This window comes from Sphaeramia orbicularis, unplaced genomic scaffold (assembly GCF_902148855.1).
Source record: "Sphaeramia orbicularis unplaced genomic scaffold, fSphaOr1.1, whole genome shotgun sequence".
NCBI lineage: Eukaryota > Metazoa > Chordata > Actinopteri > Kurtiformes > Apogonidae > Sphaeramia > Sphaeramia orbicularis.
In genome coordinates, this window is record NW_021941538.1 from 431,289 (window position 1) to 449,892 (window position 18,604).

General features: G+C 48.5%; 1 pseudogene; it reads right to left on the minus strand.

Moving 5' to 3' along the window:
* Nucleotides 1-18,022, minus strand: part of LOC115416057 (E3 ubiquitin-protein ligase HECW1-like) — a 23,721-nt pseudogene extending 5,699 nt beyond the window's left edge.
* Nucleotides 18,023-18,604: the final 582 nt, after the last annotated feature.

The window sequence follows — 18,604 nt, forward strand, 5'->3', positions numbered from 1 at the left end:
ACACACACACACATGCACACACAAACACACACACACAGACACACACACACATGCACACATAAACACACACACACATGCACACACACAAGGCGGAGTCTGACGCCGCTGGATTATAGCCCATGGGTGGGGTTAGGGTTCAGTGGGTGTGGCTTTGTCTCACCCTTCCTCCCCCATGAAGGTGACATAGAGTTTGTTCCTCTGCAGCTCCTTCCTGGAGTAGGACATGACCTGGTTAAAGGTGACCTCCAACAGCTGTTCCCTCCTGATGACCAACCTGAAGAGGAGGAGGAACACACACTGACACACCTGGGTCTGATGGAAGAGAACGGTAGCATGAGGAGGAAGAGCAGGAGGACCAGGATGGTGGTGGTGCTGGTAGTGGTAGTGGTGGTGGTGGTGGTGGTTGTGTTGGTGTTGGTGGTGTTGGTAGTGGTTGTGGTAGTGTTGGTAGTAGCGTTGTTGTTGGGGGTGGTGGTAGGGTTGGTGGTGTTGTTGTTGGTGGGTGGTGATGGTGGTGTTGGTAGTGCTGGTAGTGGTGTGTTGGTAGTGATGGTGGTGGTAGTGGTGGTGGTAGTGTTGATGGTGGTGGTGCTGGTAGTGTTGGTGTTGGTAGTGTTGGTGTTGGTAGTGATGGTGGTGGTGTTGGTAGTGGTGTTGGTGGTGTTGATGGTGTTGGTAGTGGTGGTGGTAGTGTTGATGGGTGGTGGTGGTAGTAGTGTTGGTGGTGGTGGTGTTGGTGGTGGTAGTGTTGGTGGTGGTGGTGTTGGTGGTGTTGGTGGTGGTGGTAGTGTTGGTGGTGGTGGTAGTGTTGGTAGTGGTGGTGTTGTTGGTGGTGGTAGTGGTGGTGGTGGTGTTGGTGGTGTTGGTAGTGGTGGTGGTGGTAGTGGTGGTAGTGTTGTTGCTGCTAATAGTGTTGGTGGTGTTGCTGGATTTGCTGTTGCTGGTGTTACTGTTGTTGTTATTGTTGCTGCTGGTGTTGTTGGTGTTGTTGTTGGTGTTGTGTTGTTGCTGGTGTTGTTGGTGTTGTTGTTGGTGTTGTGTTGTTGCTGGTGTTGTTGGTGTTGCTAGTGTTGTTGTTGTTGGTGTTGCTGTTGGTGTTGTTGCTGGTGGTGTTGTTGGTGTTGCTGTTGGTGTTGTTGCTGGTGGTGTTGTTGGTGTTGTTGCTGGTATTGTCGTTGTTGTTGCTCAGTTCTTACTTGGTCTTTCCTGGTCCTTGTCCGTATCCTTTTGCCTCCAACTTCCTGTAGAAGTTTCTGAGCTTGGCTTCAAAGTCTCTGCGATACGGAGCAGGAGCACGAGCCCTCTGAAGACCTGCACACACACACACACACACACACACACACACACACACACACACACACACACACTCCTGGTGAATGAAGCCCACCGGACATTCACACACACACCTATGTTCTCACACATGCATGTTGTCACACAGATGGATGTTCTCACACACATGTTCTTACACACATATGTTCTCACACATGCATGTTGTCACACACATGGATGTTCTCACACACATGTTGTCACACACATGTTCTTACACACATATGTTCTCACACATGCATGTTGTCACACACATGGATGTTCTCACACACATGTTGTCACACACATGTTCTTACACACATATGTTCTCACACATGCATGTTGTCACACACATGGATGTTCTCACACACATGTTGTCACACACATGTTCTTACACACATATGTTCTCACACATGCATGTTGTCACAACACATGGATGTTCTCACACACATGTTGTCACACACATGTTCTTACACACATATGTGTCACACACATGTTGTCACACACATGGATGTTCTCACACACATGTTGTCACACACATATGTTCTCACACATGCATGTTCTCACTCCTACCTGGTGAGTTCTGCGGTGAAGAGGCCGGAGAACATCGAGGGGAGAAGCTGAACCCTGGGTAGACGGGCTGAGGGGGGACGTAGGACATGATGTCCTCCTCAAACATACTGGAACCACAGAGGGACACAGGTGTGAGTGGGCGGGGCCGGAAATGCCGCTGCCAAAGGAAAGGCGGAGCGGTGGGAGGTGGGCGGGGTTACCTGTGCAGAATGACCAGGTCCTCATCACTGGACAGTTTCCCCAAACCCTGAGAACCTTCAGTTCGGATGTAGTGGATCTTCTCCCTGAACACAGACCAGACACAGACAGGTGGGTTCAACAGGTGGGTTCAACAGTGGGTTCAACAGGTTGGGTTCAACAGTGGGTTCAACAGGTGGGTTCAACAGGTGGGGTTCAACAGTGGGTTCAAGTGGGTTTCAACAGGTAGATTAACAGGTGGGTTCAACAGTGGGTTCAAACAGGTGGGTTCACCAGGTGGGTTTCAACAGGTGGGTTCAACAGTGGGTTCAACAGGTAGATTAACAGGTGGGTTCAACAGTGGGTTCAACAGGTGGGTTCAACAGTGGGTCAACAGTGGGGTCAACAGGTAGATTAACAGGTGGGTTCAACAGGTGGGTTCAACAGGTAGATTAACAGGTGGGTTCAACAGTGGGTTCACAGGTGGGTTTCAACAGATGGGTTCAACAGTGGGTTCAACAGGTGGATTAAACAGGTGGGTCAACAGGTGGGTTCAACAGTGGGTTCAACAGGTGGGTTTCAACAGGTAGATTAACAGGTGGGTTCAACAGGTGGGTTCAACAGGTGGGTTCAACAGGTGGATTAAACAGGTGGGTTCAACAGTGGGTTCAACAGATGGGTTCAACAGTGGGTTCAACAGGTGGGTTCAACAGATGAGTTCAACAGGTGGGTTCAACAGGTGGGTTCAACAGGTGGGTTCAACAGTGGGTTCAACAGGTGGGGTTCACAGGTGGATTAAACAGGTGGATATAACAGGTGGGTTTCAACAGTGGGGTCAACAGTGGGTTCAACAGTGGGTTCAACAGTGGGTTCAAACAGGTGGGTTCACAGATGGGTTCAACAGTGGGTTCAACAGTGGCTTAAACAGGGTGGGTTCAACAGGTGGGTTTCAACAGTGGGTTCAACAGGTGGGTTCAACAGTGGGTTCACAGGTGGGTTCAACAGTGGGTTCAACAGTGGGTTCACAGTGGGTTCAACAGGTAGATTAACAGGTGGGTTCAACAGTAGGTTCAACAGATGGGTTCAACAGTGGGTTCAACAGGTAGATTAACAGGTGGGTTCAACAGTGGGTTCAACAGATGGGTTCAACAGTGGGTTCAACAGGTAGATTAACAGGTGGGTTCAACAGTGGGTTCAACAGGTGGGTTCAACAGGTAGATTAACAGGTGGGTTCAACAGGTGGGTTCAACAGGTGGGTTCAACAGGTGGGTTCAACAGTGGGTTCAACAGTGGGTTCAACAGGTAGATTAACAGGTGGGTTCAACAGTGGGTTCAACAGGTGGGTTCAACAGGTGGGTTCAACAGGTGGGTTCAACAGTAGAGAAAGGTGGTTCACGTGTGTGTGAATGCATTTCATGTGTGTATGTGTGCGTTTTCATATTGTGTGTGAATGGTAAATTGAATATTGTCCCATCTGGCCCCTCTTAGTTCTGGTCCTAGTCTAAACCCTCAGTACAAATGAAGACTCTGGATCAGTCTTTGGTGTGAAGTCAGGGAAGAAACAGAATGTGATTGGTAAGTACAGCTGTCAATCATGTCTTTAACTGTCAGAGGTGGGCGGATTCCAATGGTAAAGTCTACTCAACCAGTACCAACAGGAGGACTGGTTGGACCAGGTCTACGCGGATGGTACCAAACCTGAGGACTGGTTGGACCAGGTCTAGGTGGACAGGGTACCTCAGTGCGTGGTTCTTGTTCAGGTTGGTGTAGCGCTCCTGCAGAAGGTCGAACACGTTGGGCTGTCGAAGGAACGCCACGATCTTGTCGTTGTAGGCTGTGGACACAAACAGACCAAAAGTTTAGGACACAGGAGACAAACCAGGACACATGTCCAAACATGGGCTCAGGGGGCAGCGGCGGTAAAGAGGCGGAGCTTGGGGCGGTGCTTACATGGAGCGGCCAGGTGGGCGTCGGCCTGATGCTGACTGCGAATGGCGGCAACCAGACTGTTTCCCAGGCCTGGCCATCAAGACGCCACCACGACTCCTGGACACGTCAGACGCCTGGAGACAAACACCGACAGTTAGAGACCCTGAGCCTGCAGACCTGGACCAGGACCCGGACCTGGACCCGGACCTGAGCCTGGACCTGACCCGGATTCCCTCCATCCAAATGTGGGCCCACAGGTCAGCTTCAGGTCAGACCACCATGGACAGACAGGGTCTTGTCATGTGTACCATCAGGTCTACTGTCCCACATGGACCTGAGTCAGTACTGTCAGTGGGTTCCACTAAACTAGAACCAGAAACCCACTGTCTGTGGAACCGGGTCAGGTTCTGGTGTCTGCATTTAGACCAGACGGAACTACTGTCCCCAAAGGAGGAGGAAACATGAACATCTACTAGAGGAACCACCACATGGACAGGTTTAGTCCTGTTTTAGCCCTATTTCAGTCCTGTTTTGGCCCTGCTTGGTCTTATTTTCTCCCTGTTTGGTCCTGTTTTAATCCGTTTAGTCCTGTTTTAACCCTGGTTTGGTCCTGTTTGGTCCAGTTTAGGGTCCCTTACCTCTCCGGCGCTGTAAAGCTGCGGAGCCTCTGCAGGTGCTGTTTGTGTGCCAGGTGTCCGGGCAGTCGGCCGTTCTGGAGGGGGATTCGAGGGTCGATGAATGTGGTGGCTCGACTGTTGTGGTCCACGAAGAAAGGAGACTGCGACCAAAAGACAGAGACAGTTCAGACCAAAGACGAGGACCGTTCAGACCAAAGACAGAGGACAGTTCAGACCAAAGACAGAGGACAGTTAAGGACAGACAAAAGGAACCAGGACCAGGAACAAATATTTACTGATTTTAAGACCGTGTTTTTTCTTCTGTTCTTCATTGCACCTGTACAGTATATACGTCTAGGGAACAGTCTGGGGTCTACATGTTAATACTAAAGGGTGTATATATATATATATATATATATATATATATATATATATATATATATATATATATATGTATCAGTACAGGCCAAAAGTTTGGACACACCTTCTCATTCTTTGCATTTTCTTTATTTTCATGACTATTTACATTGTAGATTCTCACTGAAGGCATCATGAACACATGTGGAATTATGTACTTAACAAAAAGGTGTGAAATAACTGAAAACTCTCTTATATTCTAGTTTCTTCAAAGTATCCACCCTTAGCTCTGATGACTGTTTTGCACACTCCTTGCCATTCTCTTGATGAGCTTCCAGAGGTAGTCACCTGAAATGGTTTCCTAACAGTCTTGAAGAAGTTCCCACAGATGCTTAGCACTTGTTGGTCCTTTTGCCTTCACTCTGCGGTCCAGCTCACCCCAAACCATCTCGATCGGGTTCAGGTCCGGTGACTGTGGAGGCCAGGTCAATCTGGCGCAGCACTCCATCACTCTCCTTCTTGGTCAAATATCCCTCACACAGCCTGGAGGTGTGTTTGGGGTCATTGTCCTGTTTGAAACATAAATGATGGTCCAACTAAACGCAGACCGGATGGAATGGCATGTCACCTCAGGATTCTGTTGGTAGCCATGCTGATTCAGGTTGCCTTCAATCTTGAATAAATCCCCAACAGCGTCACCAGCAAATCACCCCCACACCATCACACCTCCCCCTCCATGCTTCACGGTGGGAACCAGGCATGTAGCATCCATCCGTTCACCTTTTCTGCGTCGCACAAAGACACGGCGGTTGGATCCCAAGATCTGAAATTTGACTCATCAGACCAAAGCACAGATTTCCACTGGTCTAATGTCCATTCCTTGGGTTTCTTGGCCCAAAAATCTCTTGTGTTTGTTGCCTCTCCTGAGCAGTTGGTTTCCTAGCAGCTGTTTGACCATGAAGGCCTGATTCACGCAGTCTCCTCTTAACAGTTGTTGTAGAGATGTGTCTGCTGCTAGAGCTCTGTGTGGTATTCATCTGGTCTCTAATCGTGAAGCCTCGCTGTTAATTTGCAATTTCTGAGGCTGGTGACTCAGATGAACTTATCTTCAGCATCAGAGGTTGACTCCTTGGTCTTCCTTCCTGGGGCGGTCCTCATGTGAGGCCAGTTTCGTTGGAGCGCTTGATGGTTTTTTGTGCGACTGCACTGGGGACACATTCAAAGTTTTTGAATGTTCTAGACTGACTGGACCTTCATTCTTAAAGTAATGATGGCCACTCGTTTGTCTTTTACTTAGCTGATTGGTTCTCGCCATAATATGCATTCTAACAGTTGTCCAATAGGGCTGTCAGCTGTGCATCAACCTGACTTCTGCACAACACAACTGATGGTCCCAACCCCATCAATAAGGCAAGAAATTCCACTAAGTACCCCTGACAAGGCACAGCTATGAAGTGGAAACCATTTCAGGTGACTACCTCTGGAAGCTCATCAAGAGAATGCCAAGAGTGTGCAAGGCAGTCATCAGAGCTAAGGGTGGCTACTTTGAAGAAACTAGAATATAAGAGATGTTTTCAGTTATTCACACTTTTTTGTTAAGTACATAATTCCACATGTGTTCATTCATAGTTTTGATGCCTTCAGTGAGAATCTACAATGAAAATAGTCATGAAAATAAAGAAAATGCAAAGAATGAGAAGGTGTGTCCAAACTTTTGGCCTGTACTGTATATATATAGTATATATATATATATATATATATATATATTACTTATATATCATATATATATATATGTGTGTGTGTGTGTGTGTGTGTGTGTATGTGTGTCCTACCTTCCCCTGGGGGTCACTCTTGATCTCCCACCCTCGGGGCAGTTCCAGTCTGGTGTCTGCAAATTGTTCAGGAACACCACCAGGTCTCGGTTGTGCTGGTACCGCTCAAAGTTCCTGGCGTCACGTCGCACTTTTAGGATCATGTGTGACGCAGCTGCTGCTGGTGAACATCCGATAGGCTCCCTGTAACCATGGCAACAGCCATCGGTTTATACGACAGTTGTGAAGGAAGGTTAACCAGGAGGAACACTCCTACCATGACAATGTCCATGTCTCCACCTCTGTCCTCTCATCTGTCTCCACCTCTGTCCTCAGCTGTCTCCACCTCTGTCCTCTCATCTGTCTCCACCTCTGTTCTCATCTGTCTCCATCTCTGTTCTCATCTGTCTCCACCTCTGTTCTCATCTGTCTCCACCTCTGTCCTCTCATCTGTCTCCACCTCTGTCCTCTCATCTGTCTCCACCTCTGTCCTCTCATCTGTCTCCATCTCTGTCCTCTCATCTGTCTCCACCTCTGTCCTCATCTGTCTCCACCTCTGTCCTTCATCTGTCTCCATCTCTGTCCTCATCTGTCTCCACCTGTCCTCTCATCTGTCTCCACCTCTGTCCTCAGCTGTCTCCACCTCTGTTCTCATCTGTCTCCACCTCTGTCCTCAGCTGTCTCCACCTCTGCTCTCATCTGTCTCCACGTCTGTTCTCATCTGTCTCCACCTCTGTTCTCATCTGTCTCCACCTCTGTTCTCATCTGTCTCCACCTCTGTCCTCTCATCTGTCTCCACCTCTGTTCTCATCTGTCTCCATCTCTGTCCTCTCATCTGTCTCCACCTCTGTCCTCTCATCTGTCTCCACCTCTGTCCTCTCATCTGTCTCCATCTCTGTCCTCATCTGTCTCCACCTGTCCTCTCATCTGTCTCCACCTCTGTCCTCTCATCTGTCTCCACCTCTGGCCTCATCTGTCTCCACCTCTGTCCTCTCATCTGTCTCCATCTCTGTCCTCATCTGTCCACCTCTGTCCTCATCTGTCTCCACCTCTGTCCTCTCATCTGTCTCCACCTCTGTTCTCTCATCTGTCTCCACCTCTGTCCTCTCATCTGTCTCCACCTCTGTTCTCTCATCTGTCTCCACCTCTGTCCTCTCATCTGTCTCCATCTCTGTCCTCATCTGTCTCCACCTGTCCTCTCATCTGTCTCCACCTCTGTCCTCATCTGTCTCCACCTGTCCTCTCATCTGTCTCCATCTCTGTCCTCATCTGTCTCCACCTGTCCTCTCATCTGTCTCCATCTCTGTCCTCATCTGTCTCCACCTGTCCTCTCATCTGTCTTCCCTGTCTCTGTCTCCACCTGTCCTCTCATCTGTCTTCACCTCTGTCCTCTCATCTGTCTTCACCTCTGTCCTCTCATCCGTCTCCACCTCTGTCCTCTCATCCGTCTTCACCTCTGTCCTCATCTGTCTCCACCTGTCCTCTCATCTGTCTTCACCTCTGTCCTCATCTGTCTCCACCTGTCCTCTCATCTGTTTCCATCTCTGTCCTCTCATCTGTCTCCACCTCTGTCCTCTCATCTGTCTCCACCTCTGTCCTCTCATCTGTCTCCACCTCTGTCCTCATCTGTCTCCACCTCTGTCCTCTCATCTGTCTCCACCTCTGTCCTCTCATCTGTCTCCACCTCTGTCCTCATCTGTCTCCACCTCTGTCCTCTCATCTGTCTCCACCTCTGTCCTCATCTGTCTCCACCTCTGTCCTCTCATCTGTCTCCACCTCTGTCCTCTCATCTGTCTCCACCTCTGTCCTCTCATCTGTCTCCACCTGTCTCCACCTCTGTCCTTCATCTGTCTCCTCCTCTGTCCTCTCATCTGTCTTCCTCTGTCTCTCATCTGTCCCCTCTGTCCTCAGCTGTCTCCACCTCTGTCCTCAGCTGTCTCCACCTCTGTCCTCATCTGTCTCCACCTCTGTCTCCACCTCTGTCCTCTCATCTGTCTCCACCTCTGTCCTCATCTGTCTCCACCTCTGTCCTCAGCTGTCTCCACCTCTGTCCTCTCATCTGTCTCCTCCTCTGTCCTCATCTGTCTCCACCTCTGTCCTCTCATCTGTCTCCACCTCTGTCCTCTCATCTGTCTCCACCTCTGTCTCCACCTCTGTCTCCACCTCTGTCCTGTCATCTGTCTCCACCTCTGTCCTGTCATCTGTCTCCACCTCTGTCCTGTCATCTGTCTCCACCTCTGTCCTCAGCTGTCTCCACCTCTTTAGAACCTTATGTTCTCTCAGTTGCAGCTCAGATGTTTCCCTGTTTGACTAGTTTGTGTTGTTCTGTCTTTTTTCCTGTTTTGAAGCCTTTCCATGTGTGCGGTCATTGTGTGTGTGTGCAGAACTACATAGTTGCTGTGTAACATGGTGAAGAACTCTGGGTGTGTGTGATGAACTTGACCGCCGGTGACTGGAGGAGGTAGCTGATCTTCTGCTGATTGACAGGAGACGAAGGACCTGGGACAACCGAAGACACCAAGGACAGGTTTTCAATCAGAACCACATACACACACAGTACTAGGGCTGGGTATCATGGCCAATTTCCATAATTGATTTGAATTCGATTCATAAGGTTCTGAGTCGATTAATCACAATTTCACTTGATTCGATCTATATTGATTCATTTCAGTATTAATTGATTAACTCAGATTAATTGTGATACCAAAGCACAATTTTGAGTTGTAACCTGATTATTTGACCACCGCAGTCATGCAACACATCAATACTGTGATCAATACAGATATTAGAAAGGAAATAAATCTGACATTTGAGCAGAAGGAGCTGAATCTGCTGTGAAATAATGAACACACAAACATGTCCATGTTTGTACAGTGGATCTGGACGGACTTCTGCATCATCATCTATTCTGTTTTATGACTAGTGTTCTTCTACTCACTGTGTGGGTGTGTGTGTGTGTGCATGTGTGTGTGCGTGTGTGTGCATGTGTGTGCATGTTTGGTGTGCGTTGTGTGTGCATGTGCGTGTGTGTGCGGTGTGTGGGGGGGTGCCTGCTCTGTGAATGTTGGTTGGGGGCGGGGGTAGTGGTGTAGCGGTCGGACACTGTCTCTTTCCTATCTCTAACTCCATACTCAGCCATAGGTGATAGTATGGATCCAAGTTATTATTCCAAGAATGACCGGCTTCTGTGACTCTCCTCAGAGAACCTCCAGCATCCAGTTCCTTCACACTGTGGGTTCCAGTTTGAGGACAGGAGGAGCTCCAGCTCAGGGGTTTTTTTCCACCCTTCCTCTGTTTCTTTTCTGCTCCAGAGCCGTCACGAGCGAGACTAAGTCTTCCCCAGGGGTTCACAGACGGAGCTGCCCATGGTTCCGTGTACTCCTGGTCCCGCTCTGAAAAATCAGTCTCATCCTATTAAGCGATTACACAAAATTAAAACGAAATCGATCTAAAATCAATCAAATCGACTTTTTTACCAAGCCCTACACAGTACTGACATGATCATGGACCACAGTTCAATATGAACACAGGTCAGCTGGTAGCTCCACACACAGGTTTGGACTCGTTCTTCTCTTCTCTATTTCTTGTACCACTGTCACGTCTGTAATATTCTGACATGTTTGGACATGAGCCATAACCTACTGTGACCTTTGACCTCATGAATGCCACAGGTCTGCGAGCTGAATCCACTTCTGTTTCAGTGCTGCTGCTTCGCTCCAGCCTCTGACTCGGACTTGGACTCAGACTCCCAGCATCCTCCTCTGTGGCCATGTCCTCTGGATGTTCTGGTACCTGCACACACACACACACACACACACACACACACACACACACACACACACACACACACACACAGTGGTATGAGCCCCCTCAGATCTGTCTGGATATTGTAGAACCTGTTCTGTTTTGGACTGGGCGTCATCCCTGTGCTCAGCCAGCAGGTGGCAGCACCACTCCACTAAACTGTACAAATGGATCTGGCTGGACCTGAGTCCTCTGGAGGAGTCTGCACTCAGAACTCCAGTGAAACATTTACTGTCATGTGTAGGACTGTTAGAAAATATCAGTTCTGCAATATATGCGATATTTCATTTCACAATACTGTATGGATATTTTAAGGTATTTATTCAAATGCAGATATTGTGTACGTTCATTTTAGTTGTTTTTTTTTTTTCTATTTTATTTCTTCTTATTTCACACTCTTTTATTCACTAATGTTGGTTCCTTTGTTTGGATTGAACTCAAATCCTGTTCTGATGTTAGTTGTGAACTAATAGAATCTGAACATTTGAACAGGATCTGAAACTGGAATGTCTGTAAAACAGAATGTCAGTTTGAACACAGTTGGAACATTTGAGGATAGAACATTAGATCCTGTTGGGATCAAATACAAATGTGTTTAGGATTTGTGGAGATTTCTGCTGCAATTCAATTCTTCCAGGAAATAATTATTAAAAAAAGAAACAAACAAAACTTGCCTTTTTAACAGAATCATGATATATCGTGACAGTGGTCTGTGTTGTGTTGGTTGACTGTGTTGCCTCTCTGATAGTGGTCTAAGTTGCCTATGTTGCCTGTCTGATAGTGGTTTGTGTGTTGCCTGTGTTGTCAGTCTGATAGTGGTCTGTGTTCAGTTGGTTGCCTGTGTTGCCTGTCTGATAGTGGTCTGCGTTGCCTGTGTTGCCTGTCTGATAGTGGTCTGTGTTGCCTGTGTTGCCTGTCTGATAGTGGTCTGTGTTCAGTTGGTTGCCTGTGTTGCCTGTCTGATAGTGGTCTGTGTGTTGTCTGTGTTGCCTGGTTGCAGTCCCACCTCCTGTTCAGTTGCTCCATCTGCTGGGTGGATCCGGACCGGGGCAGGTTGTGGGTACATTTCCCGCTGTGGCTGGGCCGTTGCCAGGTGGTGGTCCTGTTGACGTGGTCCACGTAGAAAACCCTGCCGTGACTGTCAACGCGAGCCTCCCAGTCTGAGGAAACAAGACGCAACAGATGTTGCAGACTCAACACAGACAAAATGGACAACACAGGGTTCAGAATTCCCACTGGAGTCAAGGAGCGGAAAGAAGGGTTTGAAGTTCAGGGTTCAGCAGAAAACACCGACCGACTGACCATCCATCCAACCAACCGACCGACCGACCAACCAAACATCCAACTAACCAACCAACCAACCAACACGCTAACCATCCATCCAACCAACCAACCAAACATCCAACCACACCAACCAACCAACCAAACATTCAGCTAACCAACCAGCCAACTAAACAACGATCCAACCAACCATCCATCTATCCATCACTGTAAACATACATGATGAAGGGAGGCTGACATGGACACAAGCACAGAGGAGAGATGTTTGGAAAACACACACACCACACACACACACACAAACACACAGATGTAATGGGTAGTGGGCTGTGACTCCAGAGTAAGACATGGGCGGAGCTTCTTACTTGGAGGTAAGGCAGGCTCAGTGGCGGCAGGACAATGGTTTAGGTCATGGCTGGGCCGCAGGACTGGAAGATGGCCGACAGGAGGGAGGAGCCTGAGCCTACAGGACATCAGAGAGACAGGATGGAATGATGACCACAGACTGGGGACACACCACACCCACCACTGCCCTTATAAGCCACACACACGGTAGCCGGCCCCTCCACCACACCCACCACTGCCCTTATAAGGAGCCACACACACGGTAGCCGGCCCCCCCACCACTCACCACTGCCCGTATAAGGAGCCACACACACGGTAGCCGCCCCTCCACCACACCCACCACTGCCCGTATAAGGAGCCACACACACGGTAGCTGGCCCCTCCACCACACCCACCACTGCCCTTATAAGGAGCCACACACCACACCACACCACACCCCAATGCCCTTATAAGGAGTCAAACCCACCACTGCCCTTATAAGGAGCCACACACAGCTGGGGGGGGGGGGGGGTTGACGTTAGCCAGCGTCTGAGCTAACAGGAGCTGGGGTTGACCACTGTGGCTGCTGCAGAGGAGCTGAGGAGTCACATGATCACTACTGAAACCTGGTCCAATAATCACATGACTCACATGATCACATGATGAGGATCAGTAGAAAAGATCAGATGGTGATGTTCAGGTTTGGCTTTTCTCTGGTTTCTAGAGGTTTATTCTGTGTGTGATGGATTTGGGTCGGTGTCAGATTACCAAACAAACCAACAAACAAACAAACAAACAAACAAACAAACCAACAAACAAACCAACCAACCAACAAACAAACCAACCAACAAACCAACAAACCAACAAACAAACAAACCAACAAACAAACAAACCAACCAACAAACAAACCAAACAAACAAACCAACAAACAAACAAACCAACAAACAACACAAAAAACAAACAAACCAACAAACCAACAAACAAACCAACCAACCAACAAACAAAAACAAACAAACAAACAAAACAAACAACCCAAAAAAAACACAAAACCAAACCAACAAACAAACCAAACCAACCAAACCAACAACTAACCAACAACAAACCAACAACAAAACAACAACCCAAACAAACAAACCAAACCAACCAACAAACAAACCAAAACAAACAAACAAACAAAACAACAACCACAAACAACACAAACAAAACAAACAACAAACCAACAAACCACCAAAACAAACAAACAAACAAACCAACCAACCAACCAACAAACCAAAACAAACAAACAAAACAAACAACCCAAAAAAACAAACCAACCAACCAACAAACAAACCAAACAAACAAACAAACCAAAACAAACAAACAAACCAAACCAACAAACTAACCAACAAACAAACCAAAACAAATAAACAAACCAAACAAACCAAAACAAATAAACAACCAAACCAACAAACTAAACCAACAAACTAACCAACAAACAAACAAACCAAAACAAATAAACGAACCAAACAAACCAAAACAAATAAACAAACCAAACAAACAAACAAAACCAAATAAAACCAAACCAAACAAACCAATCCAAAGCACACCAGAGCGAAGGGCAGATGTGGAACATGCACATTCATAGAGAGTTAGGAAAAGAGATACCAATACTAACTCTGACCCTGTTCCTAACCTTAACCCTGTTCCTAACCCTAACCCTGTTCCAAAAGCTAATGTTAGCATCAGTTCATCCTGCGGTAACTGTATATGTTAACATTTGTCATCTAACTCAAATGTCTTCAACATAACATGACCAGCACCCTCTGTACTGAGGCGGAGCCATCTACCAAACCAAACAAACCAAAAAACAAACAAACCAAACCAAGCCACACCAAACCAAACCAAACCAAACCACACCAAACCAAACCAAACCAAACCAAACCAAGCCACACCAAACCAAACCAAACCACACCAAACCAAACCACACCAAACCAAACCACACCACACCAAACCAAACTTAACAAACCAAACCCAATCCCAGACATACACAGGTGTGTTGTTCCCTCAGATCTGTGCTTTACAGGTTGACCATCATCCAAACAGAATAAATGAGACCCAGACACGTCTGTAAAAACCAGTCGGAATGTTTCCCTGTTCCTTCAACACACTTCCACACTGCCTTCACGCTCAGGTGCCGTGGCTCCGTCCTCTTTGCCAAACATGGTCACTCCTGCAGACATTAATGATGACCACCACAACACAAACTCCAGCCCATTCCTCACCGATGTTGGTCCTGTCACTGGGTCCGGGTACCGCCGATTCTCCGTGTCCTCCCGCCCTCCTGGCCTCCCTCCACCGGCCCACCCTCCTCTCGCCCCCGGACCCCCCCGCCTGTTGTCCTTCTGGGCTGTTACCGGCGTCGGGGGCGGAGTCAAAAGCACTGTTCTCCTCGTCTTCATCTTCGTCTTGCGAGGAGAACACGGTGCTGCCGGAGAGCCGGTTACTGTCCACGGAGGACAGGCGGGTGTGGCTACAGAAGCGGCTCCGCCCCTCGTTGCTGTAACAGGAGGTGCTGTAGCAGGAGGAGGTGTAGCAGGAGGTGCTGTAGCAGGAGGTGTCGCAGAACTCACACTCGTTGTCGCCGACAGGTCTGTAGGTCCCGCCCACTCTTCGGCCTCCGCTGGAGTCTCCCTCCTCGCTGTCCAGACAGGAGGGGGAGATCCTCCGGACGGGTGGGGGTCTGCCCCCCCCCTCCCCTCCAGTAGCTGGTTGAGCTCAGACAGGCGTTCAATGGACAGACTACGAGGCAGGGAGCGCCGACAGCAGGGCCCAGGACACTCTGGAACCTGAAAAAAAAAAACAAAAAAAACATTAGAACAAAAACCAACCAGAAAAGCCCATAGATGAAGAGTTAAGAGACGACAGCTGCAGGGTTCTCGCTACAGTCATTGAACGATGCTGTCTTTCAACCAGCGTAGCAGTGTTTTTTTTTTTTTTGTGTGTGTGTGTGTCCAGCGTAATGATAACGAGATTTGAATTTGAAAAAATATATTCCTTTATCTTCCCGCAAAGCGCTGCAGACAGGAAATGAGAACAACAGAATCAACACCCCTTTGTGTGCCTTGGTAGGAGAGAGAGAGAGTGTATACATTTCAAAATTTTCCGGGGGAGGATGCCCCCGGACCCCCCTACAAAACTTGTGCCATCTACAGGCGCGTGCCGCACACATGGTGCCCCTACACTGTGAGAAAATCCTAGTGAGAACCCTGAGCTGATTGGTTAATTCAGTGACAGTCAGAGTCAGCTGATTGGTTAATTCGGTGACAGTCAGAGTCAGCTGATTGGTTAATTCGGTGACAGTCGGAGTCAGCTGATTGGATGTTGTGGTCTTTACCTGAGACGGTGACTTGGTGGTGTCGTCGTCCTCATCCTGGTCGTGGTCCTGGTCGTGGTCCTGGTCCTCCTCTCTGTCTTTGGTGGTTTTCAGTGTTGGTGACGTGGCGCTGCTGTCTGCTCTGGTCTGGGTGCCCTCCTCCCCCTCCCCCCCTCCTCCTCCTGGCTGGGGGGTCTCTGCTGGGCCGAGGGCAGACTGTGGAGGAGGTGGTGGATGCGGATGTAGTGGGACCGCGGCGTCTCGGGTTCTCCGCAGGCTGACGCGATCACCGTCTCCAGCTCCGACACGGGCAGAGAGCAAGGCCGGTTTTTACGCCGGGGGGGGTTGTGGGAGCTATAGTCGAACAGGGCCTGGCAGGTGCAGGGGGAGGAGTCTGCGGGCCCCCGAGGGGACACCTCGGCCATTTGACCTTCGGCCTCCTGGGACGGAGCCCCCCCGCCCTCCGGACTCATGTCTGTGGGGGCTGCCTCTTCGCCTGTCGTCACCACGGGGTCTTCAGGGTCTGATTTAGGGGGCGTTTCTCCCTCAGGCCCCTCCCTCTCTGCCGTCACCTCTCCTCCTGGACTTGAGCCTCCTCCTCTGCTGGCTCCTCCTCTTCTGCTGGCTCCTCCTCCACTGCTGGCTCCTCCTCCTCTCTGCTGTTCTCCACCTGACAAAGGCAAGAAGTAACAAGTGTTTAGAGAACACAAACCTCCGCCAAGCACCCCGAACAGTGTGCATGTGTGGATTGCCTATTTGTTTTTAAATTCAACAGTTTCAAGGTTGTTCCATACAGCAGAAAAAGTTGAAGCTATAGTTATAGTGAGTTATAATGAAAAAGTTATATGAAAATAATGAAAAATGTGTGGTAAATGGGATTTTCAATGTTCAGTGTAAATGTCCACAGAGTCCACATTCCACAGTGGATGTGGACAATTTAGTTCCAGATACAAGAGATTGTTCTAAGCTACAGGTGGATCCATTTGGAGGCTAATTGGAGTCGTTTGGAATTTGGGATGAATTTTGGAAAATGTCTCAGTGATGACAGATGGAAAATTGTAGATGTTGTGACCTTGCTGTGACCTTGAACTTTGTCCTACTGGGACCAAAATGGACTGGGTTGGTCCCAGGGCCTAGGCCTATCTGTGGGGAAGATCTGGGAAAGATGGGTGGAAGAGTTTTACACTAAAGATGAACAAACAAACAAACATAAAGTGATCACAATACCTCCTGGAGGAGGTAATAACAATCCTGTCACTGACTGTGTTGACCTCAGGGTTTAGTTTACACCAAGTACCAGAGTCGTTCTAGTTGTTTAAACAGCGTACGTTAGCTTTAAGATACGGAGCACAGCTCATATTTAAAGAAGACAAAAGGAAATGAAATAACATACAGAAACACAGAAGGATGCACGGTGTCAGAACAACTGTAAACTGCGTTTGAATGGAAGTAAATAAACCAGTTTAAAGGTGGGGTATGAGTAGGGATGGAATAAGACAACCGGTTCTTTTGAGAACTGGATCCCAGCAGCTCGATTCTTGGAATTGTTTGCCTGCCTGCTTAAGAATTCTGCTTATCAATTCCGCCTTCATTGTGCATGCGCGATGACATCACGCGATGACATCACACGCATGCTGCATTGTTTTGGTCAGAACATAGCCGACATGGTGTTGAGGCAGAAAAGGTCTAAAAAGTCGACACCAGGTCTAAACAGACCACACCAGGTCCAGTTGAACTCTGTCAAGCTTCCATTTCTTCTAAAGGTGGAATCCCTCCAGTCTGTTCAAACATTTGTCCACATGTGATTCATTTACAGGAATGTCACATATTTGATACGCTACTTAGCGGCTCTTGTGAACTAGCGGCAGAGTGAACACCAGGCCGTCATCTGGGTCCAGTTCTGGTTCCGGTGCGGGAAAGAAACATCGTACCCCCTCAAATACAAGTTTCTGAAGGTAGGGGAAAGGAAATGAGGTGCACAACAGGAGATGAGCAGAGTCGAACCGGTTCCACGTAGTGGAAATGCAGCAATAGAGGAATTAGTAAGAGTCTGGAGTTTCACTTTCACTGCATGACCCCCCCCCCCCCCCCCACCCCCCGAACCAGGCCGGCATAATCTGTTCTTATTATTTGTTCATACGTATATGTTCTATTTTCCGTGCAGATGGAAATATAAAAGACAGTTAATGCAAACACACCCGTTTGAACTCTTTTATTCCTCACCCAATGAGAATGATAAGACAATCAATAAGGAATCGTAAATTCTTATCGATTCCCATCCCTAGATCTGAGATCTTAGAAAAACGGTTCCAGCAGCTACATTTTGAAAATACTCTATTCGAAAGTCCAAACCCCTTTCTTCTTCACAGGTCTCTCTGAAGCCACACCTCCAGAGTACTGGCACTCGCAATGCTTGTTCCTGAGGGTCACGAACGCTGCACATCGACAATAGCCATGAGGCTCTGCTCTGGCCCCGGCTTGGGCTCTGACGCCATCTACGGTCCGGTCCGGCCCCAGCTCCGTCTCTACACGGGCTGAGGCTCCGTCACTGGGTAAGGTCCAGTACAGACCCGTCTCGGGCTCCGACGCTGGCTACGGCTCTGGCTGAGGCTCCGTCTGGCGTATCCAGTCCCCTCCTTCAGTCTCCTCTAACCCCCCCGCTCTTCCAGAACAGCCCCAGTTCGAGCTGTGGGACTAATGTTCCATTTCCTACTGGTTTATGTTGGGACTAAACAGTTGGAGGTGAACTTTCCATCCTAATAGAACTAATATATCCAGGTTCTGGTTCACTTCCTGTACAAACGCTTCAGCCTCTGAGAAAGCACGATTCATGCACGAAGAGGGGTACGAACAGAGGGGGGAGGGGCCATGGCAGTTGAGTTTGATAGACTATCACCGTTCAATCATTTGGAGTGGGCGCTCAAAATGATTGGATGGTGTTTTTTCAGTCCTGTCGTTCCACTGGTGACTAATGTTTTTAATCTTTGTGTTAGAGCATTTAATGAATTAGTTGTAATCAGGGTGTGAAGGGGATTTGAAGGAATAGAGTAAACAAAGGCTCCAGAAAAAAACATCTC